The following is a 21,630-nucleotide window of genomic DNA, read 5'->3' as shown; positions in this document are numbered from 1 at the left end:
TCTTTTTGTTTGTTTGTTTGTTTGTTTGGTTAGCTATCATCAAAATTTTCTGTGGAAAACTTTGTTTTTCAGCCACATTATTTCTTCATTTTTTTTTTTTTTGGTGATGAAATATTTAAATCGTCCCCGGACAGCAGACACTTTTCACAAAAAAGCCAAGAAAAGGCATTTAGTTGAAAACCCAATTTTCTGTCAAAAAACAGTTGAGATGGGGGCGGGGGGCTGGGCGGAGGGGGGGGGAATGGCAGACTCCAGGGCCTATCCTGAAGGAATCGCCGCCTGGATAAAATTCTGTTTAATACCTTACCGATCTAGGTCCCATTCACTTCATGATAGGGATGAGGCAGACTTTTGGTTAGCAGCTTTTCAAAACACACTGCTTTGATTAACAAATGTTTGGTCTCTGATAAGATTTTTACCATCTCCTGCCGCAGATAAGGGCCCTGGGTTCCACCTTGTTTGTTTGCAATGATGCATTTGTAAGCCTTTGTGAAGCAGCTATCCGCATCTGCCCCTGGCCTGTTGTCACTCTCCACGCGGCTGCCGGCCTTGCAATAGGGAATTCTTAGGAAAAAGATATTTAGGGGCATTGGCTGCTGTGTGGAGCTCCCGGCAGTAGATGTTGATGTTGATCGCTTGATGATTATCCGTTCTGTTCATTCCCTCTGGGGCACCTGGGATTGGCCACTGTCAGAAGACAGGATACTGGGCTTGATGGACCTTTGGCCTGACCCAGTATGGCTGCTCTTATGTACCACTCAGAGTATGACTGTTTCTCTTGTGCTGATAAGGGGCCTGTCTTAGCTCCCCATCCAAACTGTCTGGATCCGAGGTGATACAAGCACAATGATGTTCAGCAACTGGCTTCCCACATAGGAGACGTCTCCTGTTCTGCCAGCACTGAGGCCAACCCGAAGAAGAGCTCTGTGTGACTTGAAAGCTTGTCTCTCTCACCAACAGAAGCTGGTCCGTGTGATGGGGCGTTGGCCCTACACTGGCTTCTAAGGGGTTAATAAAGCCTTAGGAAGGTTGTGTAGAAGGCAGCCAATCAGAGAAGGGCTGAGAGGAGCAGCCAATCAGGGCCCGGCGAGCCCATATAAGAAGAGCTGCAGGGCAGAGCAGGGTCAGTTACTCTCTGGAGCTTATGGAGGGAGGATGGGGTGCCTGGCAGAAATAAACTAGAACCCTGGACAGAGCAGTGCTGCTAGCAGGGACTGGGAGAGTTAAAGGGAGCTCTGGACTGGCTGCTGGGATTTGCAGGCTGAGGCAAAGGACGAAAAGGGTGCTGGGGCCACAGGGAAGTGGCTGGACAATTGGACAGCAGCACTCGCCCCTGGAAGGGGGGAGCATAGATCGTGATACAGCCGGAGGACTCTGTCATGAAGAGGACGCCGCAGTCCTTGGAGTGACATGGGTCCAGGAGCAGAAGTGAGAGAGGGCAAGGCACCATTGGGAGAGGGCGTACCAACCTGCGACACTAATCCCCGAGACGGCCAGCAGGAGATGCCAATGTGGTGAGTAGAGCCCCGGTAGAGGCCAATAAAAGCTATTACCTCACCCACCTTGTCTCTCATATCCTGGGACCGACATAGGCACAACTACCCTGCCACCAACCGGACACGGCAGATGGAACACACAGTCCAAGCTTTCTTGGTGAAGACCCCAGAGTCTGTAATACTTTGCAGATTGTCTGACATGGACACATGACCACTATACAGGGTCTGAGCAGGGTCCTATACACTGTGAGAGTTGAACATTAATTGCACTGAGACTCATGGATTCTTAAGGGAAGGAGCTTTTACGAGCAGATTGTCTGGATGCTGGAACACAGAAATATATACCTTCCAAGAGTGGAGCAGAGAGGGTGGGTGGGCTGGAGGGCAGGAAGGAGTAATGCAAGAAAAGGAATGAAACTCTGGCCCCACTGAAGCTTTGTCACTGACCTCAGTGGGGCCAGGATTTCAGATAGCTAGGCAGGGCAGGGTTACTCAGGGTTTTGAAGGGCAGAATAAGAAGCTTGAAACGGATCCATATCAAATTTGTCCCTTTGAATCCTGCATGATCCCAACAAGGATGTCGTTAAAGACCTTCTTTCCCAAAGGGTTAACATCTTAGTAGTGTCTGTTTTCCCCAAGTGATTCTCCCTTATGCAGGGAACGCAGATGTGCCTTGGGAAGAACATGTTTTAACTTACTCTTGAGAATTAGACGGAGCCTCGGGGTCCACAATGTCTAGGAGCCGGGAGGTCTTTTAGAGCGGTTTGTCAAACCGCTGTGACTGTGTTGTGGGAACGTGACCGGGAGGCTTCCAGGGCCCTGGGAAGAAGGAACTTTGTCTTTCTCCACTTACTGCCTTTGACTTTCGCTCTGGTCCACTTTAGAGGCAGAGACAGAGAAAGCGAGGATCTGTTCTCAGTGGAGGAGTGAGAAGGGTGAAATGCTCTGGGTGTATTCCTCTCAGTGCAGAGATCTCCGTGCAGGCACCACATAAACCCCAGATTTAGAGATTAGGTGGTGCACAGAAGGGCTTGGTGCCAGCACACTACACTGTGGTGATTTTCACCTGATTTTCCATTTTCTTAGTGAGGAGAAGGAGGAGGGAGGGAGGGAGGAATGTCTTTCTCTTGAGCATCTAGGTTTTATATGGTTTAGAATTGAAACATTCTTCTACCATGGCCATAACTTGTGAGTTCAAAGTAAAATCTTCTCTCCTTCCATCCTCGAGCTTCCCCCGTGTGTCCTGTCTTCTCTGGATCTGCCTTTCAGACTGACTGAGAAGGTGGGTGGGGTAATATCTTTTCTTGGACCAACTTCTGTTGGTGAGAGAGACAAGCTTTCACCTTTACCCAGAGCTCCTCTTCAGGTCTCTTTGGAGCTCTCTTTCTCTTTGTGTCTTGTACAGGGGCCACAGGGTGCGAGCTTTGAACAAATAAACCAGACATTTTAACGACTTGGATCGTCCACAAGATTTGGAGCCAGTATCAGGCTCAAGGCTCTTTGACTTCAAGGCCAAAGACTTGAGGATAAGGAGGAAGGCCGTAGAGTTTCCTCAGTGGGAGGAATTGGTTTTTTGTGCTGGCTTATTTAGCAGAAAGACTGTCATTTCCTAGCTGTGCCGTGCCCAGCACAATGGAGCCCTGGCCCGGTTTGCCTCTGCCTGCAACACGTTCAATAATCACAACAGAGAAGGTGTTTTAGGGGGGCTCTTACAGGAGGAAGGAATGGGGAAGAACCTTCCTCCAAATCTTTGTGGGAGGCTGGTATTAAACCCACAGCCCAGCACAGGTGTTTGCGACGCTGCAGCGAAGCCCTGGCCTGAGCCAGAATCAATCCTACCTGCAGTCCGAAAGAGAAGGAGATGAGCAAAAGTTTACCCCCAGTAATAGTGGGTAGAGTGCGGGCAGGAATTTAAAGGCCGTTTCTCTGTGCCCGCACAGCTGTTTTCCCAAGCCAGCACTCATGGTGCATAAAGACCAGGCATCTCTAGCGCCCCTAGCAGAGGCTCCGGTGACCAGAGGGGGGTTCAGAGACTGCACAGCTCAGGCAGGGATAATGGGCACGACATTGTCCACAGTTAATCCTGCCTCAGTGTGCGGGGGTCGGGGAGTGATGGATTAGACAACTTCTTAACCAGCCCTATATCTCTATGCATCTAAGATTTTCACGAGAGCTGTGCTGGTCAGATACTGAGCTCTTCAGAAAACTGAGCCCCAGCTGTGAATGCTGGGCAACTGAAAATCAAGCGCTGAGAGCTTTTGAAAACGTGGCACATTAAAAAAAATAAATACATCTCACCATACCTCAGTTTCCCCACTGTAGAATGGGAATGGCACTTACCTGCCTCTGAAAAGAGCTTTGAAATCAACAAATGAACCATGCTATAAAAACGCCAACCACTGCCATCACCGTACACTAACCACTCCTCTAAGGACTTCTCAGGATACCAGACAGAAAGCAAGGCTGAGAGACATACAGGTTGAGTACCTGTTACATACTGGCACCCCCTGCCCAGGCAACAACTCACAACTGTCCCTTCTACACAGCAATAAGAAGATAGGAACGGCTATGCTGGGACAGACCGATGGTCCATCTAGCCCAGTATCCTGTCTTCCAACAGTGGCCCATGCCCAGTGCTTCAGAGAGACTGAACAAAACCATTTATCGAGTGATCCATCCTCTGTCATCCAGTCCCAGTTTCTGGCAGTCAGAGTCAGTTTAGGGATACCCAGAGCATGGAGTTGACCTGAACCCAGGTAATTGGCAGAGCATTGTTATTTGGACTGCAGTAGCGCCTGGGAGCATCAGTCGCAGACCGGGACCCCGCTGTGCCAGGCGCTGTACATTTTCACTGCTATTCAGTGTATTATAGTGGTGCCAGGAGTGCCAGTCGTGTTCCAGGCCTCCTGTAGGTGCTGTACAAACAGAACAAAAAGCCAGCCCCAGCCCCAAAGAGCATAATACAATGAAATCCTAATAATTACCACTTGCATGTCACTTTTCCTCCCATGATTTACTAGCACCAATCCTCCCAATGCCTCTGTGAGATAGTTTAGTATGCATCAATATCTGCCTTTTACAGAGGGGAAACCGAGACACAGAAGTCATGTGACCTGCTTGAGACTACAGAGGGAGGTAGTATCTGCCTGGGATTTAACACTATCGTAATGGTCCAAAACAAAGGCACTTAGGATTTCCCCAGATCTGCTATCAGTGTTAGACAGCTAGCATACACCTGGGGGGTGAACTCAGCCCAGATTACGTATTCTGTGTATGGAAATCAGCAGCACCTGTTAGATCTGGGGTGGGGGGGAGAACAAACAGCTTTTTCAACATTTGCACTTATCAACTCCAAGAAAAGGGCAAAGCCTGGAGCCCCATGGGAGTTATTCACCACATGTTGGAATACATCAATTACATGCCATTTCTGGACAGTCTGGACACAAAAACCTGCCTAACCTTTGAGCGGGCTCTCTTCATCAAGGTACTACAGATGAGTCTGCTCAGTCACACGTAATTATTTTTGACTAGGGGTCTCATTTTCCTGATGCTCTGGTCTTCAGGCTGTTCACGGAAGAGGGAAATAATGCTGACCTTTTCTCCCCGGGAAACTTGGCTAATTGAATGAATTCTGGCGCTCATTAGGAAAAGGTCCAAGACGCGATGAAACAAAGAACATTTTTACACTCCCCTTTGGGGGCCATCTTCCAAGTCTCCCAAATGTCAAGGAGAATCCTGCAGAGTGTAGCCAGAGTCTTGTCTGGATGAAGTCATCTTCCAGCACAAAGCAATTTGTACGTCTTCCCTCCAGCATGTACCACTCCCCAGTGTTATTTATTCACAAGCCCACCGGTGCTTTAAAAATGTTAGTTATCTAGTAGGACTTTTATGCTCTGAAGCAAAATCTTGTGCTTTTTTTTCCCATTGCTTTCACTTCCCTGGTAATTCAACCCCTTAACGTTCGTTAAAACAAAACCAAGCGTACTCCCTTTGCAAGCCTGATCGCAGCTCTTCAGAAGTCGTTTGATGGGTGAATTTCATAGCATAAGCAGGAAGGACTTCTACTTAGCAAGGAGACTGCTACACAAGAGATTTATTCACAGAAGGCCCTGTTACATTCAGCGAAGAGAAATGGGAAATAGCGAGCGAGTTTTGACTTTCAAAGGAGGGTTTCTGTGTCGCACAGATCACTGGCTAAACTAAGCGATTGGAAACATTAGCTATCAATACTTCCCTGCCCCTGTGCTGGGAGCTCTCCACAGATATGTTGTCAAATATTTATGATGTGACGGCGCAGCTGCGCTAGGTTCTGACCATGCATATTATAGCCAGTCAATCTCCCAGCATCGTGAGCAACTGAGGCATGATGGTTCTCACTTAGTGACTGAAGAATGTGGGTTTTATGCCCATTCATGGCGGTCTTTTATTTCAGTTTCGATTTTGTGCCTATCCTAAGCTCCAGGTATTTACAGAACTTAGAATCCATCTGATCCATAAAACATGGTAACAAATAAGAGAGGCAACAATAAGTGCCAGAGACTGTGATCATATTCACCAGAGGATAAATACCTAAAGTCCCTCCTCCCCTAAAGCTCAGAGAGAAAGACAAGATGTGCAGCAGACAATGAAGGTGAAAACACTCCTGGTCCGTTTCAGAGCGAGGGGATGGGGCAGCCCCATTCCAAAGTCAAGGGGCCATTCATAGAGAACACCTTACTAGCAGCCATCCGTGCTGACTCTGTAGGTGTGCCGGGGTTCAAGCACCCACTGAAAAAAATAGAGGTGCTCAGCACCTGCAGGGCCAGATTAAGCTTTTGTGGGCCCCAGTTTCCAAACCGTGGCCCACCCCATACCCCGCCCTGAGGCCCCGCCCCTGCTTGGCCTCTTCCCCCTGAGGTCCCGTCTGCTGCTCCACTCCAATGCCCTGCCACTGCTTGGCGTTTCCCCCCTGAGGCCCCACCCACTGCTTGCAGGGGGGAAGGGCAGAGAGGAGCACCCACCGGCAAAAGCAAACGTCATCGTCTGTGACAGCAGTTGCTTTATTTCTAAGCTCTACGTTGGGTGCCTTCAGCTGACTGTAACGATGGGTTATGTCTACACTGTAATAAAACCCCCACGGCACCGAGTCTCAGAGCCTGGGGTCAACTGACTCAGGCTTGCACGGCTTAGGCTGGGGGGCTAAAAATGGCAATGGAAACATTCCGGCTCGGCTCGGAGACCCTCCCCCCTCGCAGGGGCTCCAGGCCGAGCCTGAACATCTACACTGCATCCTTATAATCCCGCAGCCGAGCCCCGTGAGTCCGAGTCAGCTGACCTGGGCCAGCGGTGACTGTGCCACAGGTCTTTTAGCGCACCGTCATCGTACCCTATGGGTCACTGAGAGCAGAGCCCCAGGGTTGAGTGCTAGGCGCTGTGCAAACAGAGAACAAAACGCTGGTGCCAACCCCTAGTGGTGTTTCATCCCACTGTCTATTCAGAGTACATTTATAAACAGCTTTAAAGGGGCTATCAGTGATTCCTATAGTTTACAATTATGCTACATACCCAAGGAGTATATGTCACAGATGGGGCTCCACCATGGTTTGAAGCCATCTGTTGGACAACTGAGTTAACTCTTTATCCAGGCACTGATTGATAATCAATTAGCCCCTTCGAAACGATTTTGAAGTGTCATGCGTGACTAGCATTTTAATAGCCATGGAGAAGCCAAGTAGATCAGAGCCTTAGAGGAAGAGTAAAGACATCAAAAAGAGGATGGTGGGTAGCTAGAGCAAGGGACCAGGGGACATTTAGACACATTGCATCCAACTGAGCAGGTGCCACTTTAGGTCTAAACGTTATTAGTAAACAGATCAGACTAGATCATATTCCTGGGAGTTGTTGCTGCTGAAGCTAAATCTCCTGGAGGAGACATAAAACCTGTTCTGACTGGCTGTGGTAGTTAAAGTCCCATGGCAGGTTTTGCAATAATAGTGGGTATTAGCCCACGTGTCCTGGTTAAATTCCAATGTGCTCATACATTCTCCTTGTCGAAATCCCTCTTGCAATTCCCAGTGGCAGTCAATACTGCTCCTTCCACATCCTAAGCTGTTGTGCATTTTTGTGGTGCCTTGTTTAAACGCTGTTTGCCTTCTGCCCCCGCGGGGGCCACTTTTCATCTGCCACTGATGAAAGTGGTATCGATAGGAAGTTTGTTGAGTCGCATGCAAAATGCTTTCGGTCGAGAGGCACTGAGAGAAGAGGTGGATGTACCGGATGCACCTTGCCTTTTTTATTTGTTTATTTTAACTGAGAGTCAAATGAAATTCAGAGCCAGTCCTTGTGAGGCTATGTACAATTTTAATCTGTGCAAAAAAGCTGTCCCTCAGCCATCCAATAAAATAAACAGGAGGCAACTCCTCTGCAATGGAATTGGATTCGCAAAGGTGCTGGGAAATGGAGCAGCGGACATTCACCAGCTTCAATTCTACAGGAGAATAGTCTAGTTAAAAACCAAAACAAGCTCCGGGTCATATTCTGCCTCCTCTGTAAGTTCTGTGTGCCTCTGTGTATTCAGAGGACACGCATCACAAAACCCCCCTGGGATCCCCGCTGCTCCTAGTGGCACTTCAGATCTGGTGTACGCCCAGTGGGACAAACCTGCCCTGCAAAGTCATCATGTCGCATCGCAACATCATGCTATGGGTACTGCGGTGTCGGGACAAGCTTACAAGGGGGGATGCGGTCTGATAACATCAGAGAGTCATAGGGACCACCACATCACAGCACAGACCATCTACGCCACCCAACACCCGCACACTCACCCCAAGAGTGGACATGAGACCACGTTAGATGAGACCCACGGGAGACTAGATCATTATGTGCTGTCACAGGCAGAGAATAGGAGGGGCCAATGTGCACCAGTACCCGAGGTCCCTGCAATGGCAGGAAAATTATTAAATGAGATATACCCAGATAATCCTGGCAAGGGACCTGCACCCATATGCTGCAGAGGAAGGTGAAACCCTCCCCCACCCACCCAGTCACTGCTAATCTGACCTGGGGAAACATCCCTTCCCAACCCCAGGTACAGCGATCAGTTAGATGCTAGGTACGTGAGCGAGAACCAGCCAGCCAAGCACCAGCGTGAGAGAATCCTCTATGCCACCCCAGAGCACTGATCTACCCCATCCAATGTCCCTTCTCTAGCTGTGGCCATCTCTGATGCTTCAGAAGGAGATTAAAAAACCCCTCGCATAATACATTGGGGATGGGGTGGAAATATCCTTTCCTGACTCTTGCCAGTGGCCAGCTGAAACCCTGCAGCCAGGGATGACGAGAGGGGGGAGGGGAAGCCGGTACAAATTACCGGGGCCCGGCGGTCCGGAAGGGGGCCCGGCTTCCCTGGCTTCCCCCTCCCCACCCCCACTCATCAGCCCTGTTTAGCTGGTCCGCCCTTGCTGGGGGGCCCGAACCCACTCTTGGCAGCCCTGCCTGCAGCATGAGTTTTAGGAGCATAGGATTTCAATCAGAAGTGAGCCTCAGGGCTACTGATCCCTGCCCCCCACCATCACAAGCACCCCCACCGTACAATCACACTCCTACGTTTTTTCTGCTCTCTTTTCACACTAATTACGTTGTTTGCCCCACAACTCCTACTGGGAGGCTGTTCACGAACCTCACCCCTCTGATGGCTAGAAACCTTCTCATTTGCCAGCTCAGTTTGTTCCTGGCCAGTTTATATCCATCCATAGGTGAGGGAACTAGGGGTGCGGGGCAGGGAGGGGCTGCAGCACCCCCAGGTTTCACTGGGAAAGTTGGCCAGTGCTGGCTTTACAAAAGCGGTCCCCCAATCTGTGCGGCTTGCCCCCCTAGGGGGTTCTGAGGAATGTTTTGGGGGGCACGGCTGAGGCCCGGGTAAGCCCCCAGGGGGTGGGGAGGGAGCACCACCCAGCTCTGCTCCTGGCCCCAGCCTGGCTGCTGGCCCCGGCTGCCAGTACGGGGACTCTGCTCCTGGTCCCGCCGCTGAGTATCAGCTGCAGGACCCACGCCTGGGGCTCTGCTCCCAGCCCCGCACACGGGGTCCCGGCTGCAGCACCTGGGGGTCCTCTCCTGGCCCTCCACCCAGGTCCTGGCTGCGTGACCTACGCCTGGGACTCCGCTCCCATCCCCGCAAACGGGGTCCCGGTATTGGTGTCACTAGGCATCCCCCGAGGTAAGGGGGGGGGGGGGGAGGGTGGAAGACCACGAGAGTCGATGAAGCCCCCCCGCTCTAGGCCAAAGTGAACCAAAGCCCCTGCATGTTAAACTTTACTAACCTCACAGGCCAGCAGCTGGGAAAACGGTAGTGATAAGGGGAACCTACATGCTTCTAGCTGAAGGACAAGATAACTTGCAGAAAGGAACAGTGCAAACAATCTGCACAGCTGAGGTCGTTTAATGTAACTGCTGCAGAGGGAGGAAGGGGGGGTAGGGAAGAAAGGGGGGAGGAAGAAAAAAATAAAAAGGGAAAAACTGCTTGTATCAGTGCGCTTCATTTGAGACATGCTGGTCTCCTAGTGCCCATTCAGAGCTCTTGAATAAACTTTGTCTGCTTCTCCACCCTGGTGTGTTCATTGGCACGAAGCACACCGGGCAATGAACCCTGCTGTTGCCCCCCCTCGGGCCCTCTGTGCCGGCAACACCGGCTTCCACTGGCCTCAGGGCCCAGCTATGGTCCCAACAATTACCTCTAAAACCCTGCATATGACTGAGGTCAGACTAACGGGTCTTTAATTGCCCAGCTCACCGTTTTACCCTTTCTTAAATTTACGTATGGCATCCGCTATTCTCCAGTCATATGGTAGTAGCTCCAAATAGATAGATTTATTAAAAAATCTTTGCTACTGGACTAGCAGTACTTTCAGTATTCTGCTATGGAAATTATCTGGTCCCCCTGATTTGAGTGCATTAAGTTCTTTAATTTTTCTTCAACTTCAGATGTGATAATTTCCATTTCTAGACATTCATTCCAATCAGCCGTTCTGCCTTTCACACACGTTCTGTGTTATCATCCTTATTGAAAACTGACTCATTTAGTTTTGGGGCCATACCTAGATTATCATTAATCTCCTTCCCATCCACACTGCATAACGGCCCAGCCTCATACTTCTTTATTCTTTTTTGATGTATATAACTAACATTTTTCTTATTTATTTTAATTCCCTCGACAAGAGCTAATACTGCTTGACTTTTAGCAATTCTCACTTTATTCCTACACTTTCTAACCTGCACAATGTAGCTTTGTTTGTTGGTCAACCACTTTTTCCATTCCCTAAAGGCTCTCTGCTCACTCCTAATAACCTTTTTGAGGTGGTTATTCATCCAGCTGGGATTGGAGCATTTCCCGGCAAATTTTTCTCCTTTCATGGGATGAAAATTTGTGTTACTTTCTGTGTAGGTGATTTGAAGAAATTCCAAGCCTCTTCCACATATAAATCCTTGAGCTCTTCAGTCCAGCTGACTTCTTTAACTAATTCCCTTAATTTCCCAAAATGTGCCCTTTTGAAATCAAAAAGTTTCCATAGCTGACAACTTGGCTTTGATTGGGCTTCCATTTCATTTAAACTGAAGCTACTCATGATCACTTAATCCAAGATTATTTCCTACAACCCATTCCTTTATGATGTCCTTACTACTTACTAAAATCAAGTTTAGCATCTATCACATCCAAGCATAACTAGGCCCCACTAGCATTTATTCTCCAATCTATATCCAAGAAGATCATGTCCAATTATGACAAAATTCCCCAAAGTAATGATCTCTTTAATAATATTAAATAGATCACTATCCATATTCGAGTTTTACCTTGGAGGTCTGTAGCTGACCCCTAACACTATTCCAACATAGCCTTTTTTACATTCCTTCCCCAAAGCAATTTTGACCCAAACAGATTCTGTGAAAAATCTACACCCCTGAGCAGCATAGTTAATCTGACCTTAGTCCCCATGTAGACAGTGCTAAGTCAGTAGAATTTTTTTCCCATCAACCTGGCTACCAACTCTTGGGGAAGTGGATCTACAGCAGAAGTGGTTCTCAACCAGGGGTACCCGTACCCCTGGGGGTATGCAGAGGTCTTCCAGGGGGTATACCAACTCCTCTAGATTTTGTAAGCAAGTAGTTTTTAAGTGAGGTGAAACTTGGGGTATGCAAGACAAATCAGACTCCCGAAAGGGGGACAGTCGTCTGGAAAGGTTGATGGTCACTGTACTACAGTAATGGGAGAACTGCTCCTGTCGCTGTAGTGAGTGTCTCACTGAAGTGTTACAGTGGCACTGCTCCAGTGTTTTAAGTGTAGACATAGCCTGCGAATAAGTTTGTTAATAAAGAACATACATTGAAGTGATGCTAAGCAAGAGGAAAAGAGACAGGTCTGGTTACAAACAAATAAAAAATAACCTGCTTTCTAGTGACTAAAACTCAACTTTAGCAAGATACCTAAGCAGTTTTCTCACTTACATCAACCTAACAACATCTCCGGCCCCTTAGGCAGGATGATCCACCATTCAGAAAATCAGAGAGTGTAGACCCCTTTTTCCTCTATGTGACGGATAACTAAGGGATTCTCTCCCAGTAAACCTTTGAAATGTATTCCTTTGACGTGTATACCCCAGACAGAGTTCTTCTCCTGTTATCTTCCTCATCCTCTGGTCAATTTGCTTTCTTGATTGCCTTAATTGCGGTGTTTACTTTAGCTATAAATGGACTTTCATCGTCCTTCGGGTCTTTACTCAAGCTGCACAGACACATAAATCCACATTCCTTTGTCTAGGCCAGGATTGTTTATAACCTGCCTCCAAAACATATTTTAAGAACATATTCTCAGCATACATACATAACCCTCCCTTTCTGCAGACCCCATACGTACACCTCACAATGATATCCATGACCAGTATGTTACCGGTTTTTACACGTGACCTGACTAGATGCTGTTTGGCTAAATATTCTGACAACAGCATGTCGGATGTACCTTTTGCCAGATGGCAAAAAGGGGCACTTACGGTTATAATTATCACCTCGTATTTCTTTACCATTTACTGCTTTGTTGATGTACAACCCTACCTCATCTCCTTTACCTTTATTCCTCTCTCTCCTAAAGAGCACACGACCTTCAATCCCTGTCTTCCCCCACGTGTATTCCGCCACAATTCTGTAATCCCTACAGAGACTGGTTTGACCTCCTGCAGCAGTAGTTCCAGCTGCTCCATTGTATTGCCTAGACTCCTTGCAGGCATGTACAAGCATTTCAGTTATTTCCCTCAGACCACCCCCAGTTTTCTAGCTTGTGGTGTTCCATTATCTCTGACTACAGCTCCACTTCGCTGATTTTCCTGTTCCTGTGTATTGAAACCAGCCGTGGAGATTTCACCAGTCTTTCTCAACCTTCTCCGCTCATCTGCTAGTTTAAAGCCCTTCTTATAAATCATGCTGGCCTTGACAGAAAATTAATCGCTCAAGTACTCAAGTGGAGTCCATCAGTTGAAAAGAGTCTCCTTTATGTAAATGGTAAATCTCCCAATGGTAGATCGTCCCCAAACCTTCCTCAATCAACCAATCCTTGATCCATCTGTTGATCTTCATTATCTTGTCACACCTTCATCCTCCTTCTCTAGGGTCTGGACACATTCCACTAAAAATCACCTGAGCTTCCATTTCTTTAAGCATCTTAGCCAGATGAGCATAGTGCTTGATCCATTCCAGTGGAAATCTAGCAGTGTCATTCAGCCCAATATGCAGAACAATCAGTGGATGTTTCCCCACTCCCATCAGGGTCCTCTTCAGCCTCAGGTCTACATCTTGTACCCTTGCTCCTGGCAGACAGCACACACTTCTGTTCTCCAGACCTGGTGACAGGCCTGTCGATTCTTCTCAGTATGAAGTCCTTGATCATGTAGATCTGTCTCTACCTGGTCTCGGTATGAATCTGTTTTATGTTCTCTCTTGCAGTCCCCTGTATATCATCCTCATTTTCCTTAGACTCCGGTTCCTGGCTATCTCCATCATCTCTTCTTCTCTTCTACAGGAACTGAATCATAGACTCATAGAAATGTAGGACTGGAAGGAACTTTGAGAGTTCATCTAGTCCAGCCCCTTGTGCTGAGGCAGGACCATGTAAACCTTGACTAGCCCTGACAGGTTTGTGTCCAACTGGTTATTAAAAATCTCCAGTGATGGGGACTCCACAACCTCCCTTGGAAGCCTATTCCAAAACTTAATTACTGTTATAGTATAGATTAAGAACATTACTCATATTCAATTTGTGATCCACTATAACTCCCAGATCTTTTTCAACTGTACTACTACCTAGGCAGTTATTCCCCATTTTGTAGTTTTGAATTTGATTTTTCCTTCCTAAAGTGAAGTACTTTGCACTTGTTTTATTGAATTTCATCTTGTTGATTTCAGACCAATTCTCTAATTTGTCAAGGTTGTTTTGAATTCTAATCCTGTCCTCCAAAGTACTTACAACTACTCCCAGCTTGGTGTCAACCACAAGTTTTACAAGCATACTCTCCATTCACACTCCTGGGAGAATTCTGCACCACTGTGCAAGTGCAGAATAATTGATTCTGACGGGACTGCAATTACACCTTTCACCCACCAGGGGCTGATGTGGCACTAGAAGAGAGGGCAGCTGGCTCATGGGTTGGAGTAGCCAGCAGCAGAAAGGGAGGGGGCAGAGGCTGCCTTCCTCACAGCACCCTGCCCATGGGGTCAGATGAGGAGGCACAGGTCATGGTGGGGATGGACAGAGCAGGGTATACAGGGCTGCTGACGGGTCACATAGACTGGGGTTCAGAAGGGCTAGTGAGGGGGGACAGACTGGAGCAGGGGCACAGGAGATAGTGGGGTGACAACATTGAGCCAGGGGCTGAAGGGGAATGGGGGTGCAGAGCCACATGGGGACAGGAGGGAGAGGAATGCAGGGACACATGGGGATAAGGGGAGTGAGAGTGGCTGAGTGGGGATGCAGGGACATATGGGAGTGTGGGTGCAGGGACAGATGGGGACAGGGTCAACTATGCACGGCTGAATAAGGAGTGAGGGTGAAGGGACATGGGGGGGGAGAGAGAGTGGGGGTGCAGGGCCACAGGGGGACACGTGCATATATGCCTGGCTGAATGGGAGAGGCTAGGGGTCAGCCAGGGTTAGCATGGGGCAGGCTCCCCAACTCTCTAAGAATCCCTCCCCCCACAAAAAAACCCAAAACCTGTTCCATACTTCTCCCATCAACACCCAACAACCCTCCAGATTCACTCCCAGGCTCCTTCAGAGCAATTACTTCCCTCTCCCTCAACTCCTCCGTTACCCCTGATTCCCCCAAGCCTTTGCACTGCTTCTGAATGTTGAGGTAAATATATTTCTGTATTGTAGTTGAAATGAAATATTACTCAAAATTCTGTATTAATATGCCTACTAAGGAATTTATTTGCCAAAGAAAACCATTTCCAGAATCTTTTTTGTTGTCTGCTTTGTTACAGACATACTTGCTGACAGGTATTTTGAAATAAATTACCAAAATAATTGAAACTGACATGATTCTATTATGTTGTTTTGAGAAATAAAATTTGCTCACTTGTGCAGAAGTTTTAAATATTGTGCACAGAATTTTTAATTTTTTGGTGCAGAATTCCCTCAGGAGTACATTCCATTACCAAGTCATTAATGAAACTATTGAATAGTATCAGACCCAGGACTGACCCCTGTGGATCTCCACTAGATCCACCCTCCCAGTTTGACAGCAAACCATTGATAACTACACTTTGAGAACGGTCTGTGAAGGAGTTGTGCACCCGCCTTACGGTAATTTTATCTAGATCACATTTCTCTAGTTTCCTTATGAGAACGTCATATGGCTCTCTGTGAAAGCTTTACTAAAATCAAGATATATCATGTCGACTGCTTCCCCCTATTCACCAGGCCAGTAACGCTGTCAAAGAAGGAAATTATATTGATTTTGCATGATTTGCTCTTGACAAATCCAGGCTGGCTATTTCTTATAACCCCACTATCCTCTATCGATTTACAAACTGATTGTTTAATAATTTATCTTTCCAGGTATCAAAATTTGGCTGACTCGTCTATAATTCCCTGGGTCCTCTTGGTTCGCCTTTTTAAAGGTAGGTGCTATGTTTGCCCTTCTCCAGTCCTCCGGGACCTCTCCCATCCTCAATCAGTTATTGAATATAATTGCTAATGGTTCTGAGATTACTTCAGCTACTTCGTTAAGTATACTAGGATGAATTTCATTAGGCCCTGCTGACTTGAATACATCTAATTTAACTAAATAATCTTTAATCTGTTCTTTCCTATTTTGGCTTGAATTCCTCCCTCCTTGTTAATATTAATTGTACTGAGTATCTGGTCAACATTAACCTTTTTAGTGAAGATTGAAGCAAAAGAAGCATTAAACATCTCAGCTTTTTCAATGTCATCACTCATTAGCTCTCCTTCCCCACTAATAGTGGACCCATACTTTACTTTGTCTTTCTCTTGCTCCTAATTCATTTAAAGAACCACTTCTTATTGCCTTTTATGTCTTTTGCTAGGTGTAACTCATTCTGTATCTTAGCTTTTCCGAGTTTGTCCCGATACACTTGTGCTATTTTTTTTTTATTCCTCCTTAGCAAATTGTCCATGTTTCCACCTAAAGAGGTCATTAAAGAGCTCCTAATAGAGCCACATGGGCCTCTTACTGCTCTTCCTATCTTTCCTTCCCATCAGAATAGTTTGCAGTTGTGTGTTTTATATTGTCTCCTTGAGAAATTGCCAGCTCTCCTGAACTACTTTCTCTCTTAGATTTTGTTCCCGTGAGACCTTACCTACCAATTCTCTGAGTTTTTCAAAGTTGGCTTTTTTTGACGTCCGTTGTTCTTATTCTGCTGTTCTCACTCCTTTCTTTCCTTAGAATCATGAAATTTATCATGATCACTTTTACCCAAATTGCCTCCCATCCTTCTGATTCACAAGTTTCTCCCTCTTGGTCAGAATCAAGTCTAAAATGGCTGCCCCCCTTGTTACTTCCTCTACTTTCTGAAACAAAAAGTTGTTCCCAATACATTCCAAGAACATATTGTAAATACTGGACTTTCAACCGGTCTGCCTCTCCCCTCCTTCTGGGGGTATATATTCTTGATGTATAAGGCAACACCAACCCCCTTTCTTCCCTGTCTGTCCTTCCGAACAATACCTCTCCATACCACTGTTGCAGTCATGAGATTTACCCTACCAAGTCTCTGTAATACTAATTAGATCATAATTTAGCTTATGGACCAAGACTTCCATTTTATCCTGTTTATTCCCTTGCATTTATGTATTGATATCTAAGTTATTGAGCAGATTCCCCCCTGATTTCCCTCTGGTTGCTCCTATGACCCTACTGTAATTCCCCATGTCTCCCCCCCCCCCCAATATTGAGCCCCGGTGGGCTTTTGTCACCTGCTCGCCCCTTTGTACCTAGTTTAAAGCCCTCCTCACTAGGATGGTGAGTTGGTGCACAAAGATACTCTTCCCCTTCTTGTTCAGGTGGACCCCGTCTCTTCCCAGAGTCCCCCTTCCCAGAACAGCGTCCATGGGTTAGAAAGCCAAAGCCCTCCTGTTGACACCGCCCGCCCAGCCATGCATTCATCGCCAGGATATGTCCCCTTAGCTGGGCCCTTGCCCTCCACTGGGAGGATGGAGCATTCCATAAAAAGCACATTTCCTATGGTCTTGTTCAGTTGACACCAATTTTCCTTTTTAAACCACTGGTTGGTTCTGTTTGTGATCACGTTCTGTGATTTCTCAGCTCTCTGATCTGCCCTCTCATGTCTACCCTCTAGCATCGCAGCTTGTACACAGAAAATGTTCTATAACAACTGGAAAATGAATTCCTTGGGGCCCTTGCAATCAGAGGATAAATGAAAGCAAAAAGAAATGCAATTGTTGCCAAAATCCCATGGGAGTCCCTCCCCTAGTATGTAACAGTCCTCAATGCCTTTACTAGTGTGATTTATTTATTCTCTCTCATTGGAGCTGTCTGAGTTAGCAGTGAAAGAAAGAATAGCGTATCGATGTACAGCACAATGATACGAATTCGGGGAAATTTAGACCCGTTTCGTGATACATTCCATCTGACCTCTCTGCCTTTTCCCTTCCTCTTCCTGTCCCCCAGTCCCCTTCTTCTCTTCTCTTCTTCTTCACAACTGCCTAATTGTATTGGTTAGCCTGTGAGGTGTGCAGTATTTGGTATTTGCAGTATTTGGTGCAGTATTTGGTACAGAAACAAGCTGTAAGTCATTCACCTTTTTGTATTTTTCATTTGTTTCTTTATGCAAATTAATAAATTCAATGACAAAACATGTTCTTCATAAATATAGAGATATACCTATCTCATAGAACAGGAAGGGACCCTGAAAGGTCATGGAGTCCAGGCCCCTGCCTTCACTAGCAGGACCAAGTAGGGATTTTTGCCCCAGATCCCTAAGTGGCCCTCTCAAGGATTGAACTCACAACCCCAGGTTTAACAGGGCAATGCTTGAACCACTGAGCTATCTCTCACACCCATTTCTCTGTGAAAAAAAAATGGATAAGAAAGATTGGCAAACATTGGGACAAAATAACTCCTCCTGAATTCGAGGAGTGTTTCTGGCTTGGTCTACACTGAAACGTTAGGATGCCACAGATACAGTGCACAGGATGACATGGACTAAGTCCGCCACACTAAAGCATGACAGCCAGCAAAGAAAGGCTACAAATCTATTTCACATTTTAGATTTCAGTCCATTGACAACATTTTCTCTACAGTCCAGGGCAGCTCTTATCCCCATGCCCTGGGAAAACCCTGCCATTTGTGGCTAGCTGTTCACTGCCACAGGCAAAGCGTTGATGTGGGACTGCCCCGGGTACTCGACTTACAAGATGTGGGGAGATCAGAACTACTGGACATCCTTCATTGCCACTGGCCATAGTGATCACTAAATTTGTGATGCTCTAATGTATGGTAGTGTCATAACTATAAAGGGAAGGGTAACAGCCCTCCAGTGTACAATACTATAAAATCCCTCCTGGCCAGAGACTCCAAAATCCTTTTCCCTGTAAAGGGTTAAGAAGCTCAGGTAACCTGGCTGACACCTGACCCAAAGGACCAATAAGGGGACAAGATACTTTCAAATCTTGGTGGGGGGGAAGGCTTTTGTTTGTGCTCTTTGTTTTGGGGGTTGTTCGCTCTTGGGACTGAGAGGGACCAGACATCAATCCAGGCTCTCCACATCTTTCTGAACAAGTCTCTCATATTTCAAACTTGTAAGTAAACAGCCAGGCAAGGCGTGTTAGTTTTTATCTTTGTTTTCTCAACTTGTAAATGTACCTTTTTGCTAGACTGTTTATCTCTGTTTGCTGTAACTTTGAACCTAAGGCTAGAGGGGATTCCTCTGGGCTCTTTAAGTTTGATTACCCTGTAAAGTTATTTTCCATCCTGATTTTACAGAGATGATTTTTACCTTTTTCTTTAATTAAAAGCCTTCTTTTTAAGAACCTGATTGATTTTTTCCTTGTTTTTAGATCCAAGGGGATTGGATCTTGATCCACCAGGAGTTGGTGGGAGAAAGGAGGGGGATGGTTAATTTCTCCTTGTTTTAAGATCCAAGGGGTTTGTATCTGTATTCACCAGGGAATTGGTGAAGAGTCTCTCAAGGCTACCCAGGGAAGGGAATTAACATTTTGGGAGTGGTGGCAGCGGACCAGATCTAAGCTGGTAGTTAAGCTTAGAAGTTTTCATGCAGGCTCCCACATTTGTACCCTAAAGTTCAAAGTGGGGAAGCAGCCTTGACAGGTAGGGAGGAGAAAGTATCATCTATCTACTCCCATACATGTCCATCCATTCATTTATCCCCATACACATCTTTCATCCGTTCATCTATCCCCACATACATCTCTCTGCCCATCTATCTCAGGCTATGTCCACAGTGCACTTTTGTCGGTGAAAAAAACACCCCCTTGACCGACAAATGTTTTACGGATGAAAAGCGCCAGTGTGGACAGTACTTTGTTAGCAGAAGACACTCTCCCTTTGACAAAGCTACCACTGCTCATTGGGGGTGGTTTTAGTTTGCCACCAGGAGAGCTCTCTCCTGCCGGCAAAGAGCGTCTACACGGGACACCTTTCACCAGCATAGCATCAAGAGTTATACTGCCCCCCATCCCCATAATATCTGACCACCTTCCATGTATAATAAATAGCAATAACTTAGTCCCTAGTGTACTTCATGGAGCATCTGGCTCTATTAATTTCCTCTTTCTGGCAAATGGGCCAGTCATGACAATCTGAAGCTCTGAGCCACTACAGGACACCTATTGCTGATCCCTTTTTGAGACATGTTGCACCAGATCAATGGTTCTTTGTCTATGTCAGCCCCTCTGACATTTCATATTTAGAAATACGCACACGGTCACTGCACTGCTTGTAAGTCTTCCTTTTGTAATGGAACTGGGCAGTGTATGAATCACACAGGAGCACAAGCCAGATGCCGTTTTGCCCCCAAACCTCCACCGTGAACACCAGAGGGCCAAAGTTTGCTGTCAATTACACTGGTGCCCAGCTGGAGTAACTCCAGTGAAGGTAATGAAGCCATTCAAATTAACACTGGTGTAAACGGATAGTCAGTCTTTCGTGATGGCCCTGTGATACTATGCCTATCACCTGCCACCCCGAATTCAGTAATCAAAGATGCCTGAATTTATTAAGAACACCCACTAATTACATTGATACGCCAAAGTAAATTCCAAGTGAATATCCCGTGCACCTGCACAGGCTGTGGGTGGTGAGGAGTTGATGGTCCCACAGCATGGGTGTGTTGAGCACAGGGGCTGCATGGATAGAAAAGCCAAGACCGCATGTCTTAGGATACTTAGGAACAGGAGGGCAAGTCAGCCTTCGCTCTGAGCTCAATGTTGACATTATTGCTATGGAATATTTAGCTACAGTACAGCCTGGACAGCATCTCATACGCATCTCCGCAGCACACTGTTTTCATTCTACCTTGCCTAGGGCAAAATCCTCCAGGGCAAGAAAATGAAAGGGCCCATGGAAATGCTCTGAATTTATACCAGCATCGGTAAACTTTGCAAGAGGAATTTCGAGGCCAGCAGCTGATCCAGAATTATCCCCCTTACCGCCTCCAGCTCGCCACGGCACTCAGAGTAAAACTCTCAGCACTGCCGGCACTGCAGATCTCCTGGCTTGGGAGCAGTGGCAAGCAGTGGAATGCTGCTAGCGCCAACAAGCTGCCCAGTGCTCTCACTAGTTGCAAGTCATGTAGGTGAATTCTCCAGTATCAGCCCCTCACTTGCAGCAAGCATCCGAGCGGTAGCATAGCGCTGCGACACCAATCACCTGGTGTTGGAGATGACCAAGGAATCAGCTGTTCCCTCTACTCACTCTACTCATAGAGACAAGGTGGGAGACGTGATATCTTTTATTGGGCCAACTTCTGTTGGTGGGAGAGACAAGCTTTCGAGCTACACAGAGCTCTTCTGCAAGCTTGGGAAAGGTATCACTGTCCTAGCTGAATACAAGGTGGAACAAATTGTTTAGCATAAGTCATTAACGCATATTTCAAGGGACCATTCAAGGTGAAGTGATTAATACCTTTCCAGTCATAAGGAGGAAAGGGGCGGGGAAGGAAACAGCTCAGAGGAGGGGTTGTTAGTGGGTTACAGATTGTTGTAATAAGCCATAAAGCCAGTGTCTTTGTTCAGTCCATGATTTTTAGTGTCTACCAAAGTTATGAATTCAAGCTCCCAGGCTTGTCTTTTGAAAGCCTTGTGCTGGTTTCCTTTGAGGATGGCGGCTGATGGGTCAGACAGAGGGCGATTGCTTTGTGAAAAGTGGTCACCCACGGGCGATAGGGTGTTTGTCTTTGTATGGTCTCTTGAAATATATGTTAACTACTTATGCTAACCCATTTGTTCAAAGCTTGTATTTAGCTGTGACACTTGGAGTCAGCTTCCCAGACCCGAAGAGCTCCGTGTAACCTCCAAAGCTTGTCTCTCTCACTAACAGAAGTTGGCCCAGTGAAACATACTAACTCACTCACCTTGTCTCTCTAATAACCTGGGACTAGCATGGCTACAGTAC

General features: G+C 46.8%; 1 protein-coding gene across 2 annotated transcripts in view; it reads left to right on the top strand.

Annotated features, from left to right (window-relative positions):
• The window catches only part of ASIC2 (acid sensing ion channel subunit 2), a 1,225,960-nt gene that overhangs the window by 1,007,874 nt on the left and 196,456 nt on the right, over positions 1 to 21,630 (top strand). The gene's annotated exons all lie outside the window — the stretch shown is intronic.

This window comes from Trachemys scripta, chromosome 23 (genome assembly GCF_013100865.1).
Source record: "Trachemys scripta elegans isolate TJP31775 chromosome 23, CAS_Tse_1.0, whole genome shotgun sequence".
Lineage (NCBI taxonomy): Eukaryota > Metazoa > Chordata > Testudines > Emydidae > Trachemys > Trachemys scripta.
This window is presented reverse-complemented; position numbering and strand designations above follow the sequence as displayed.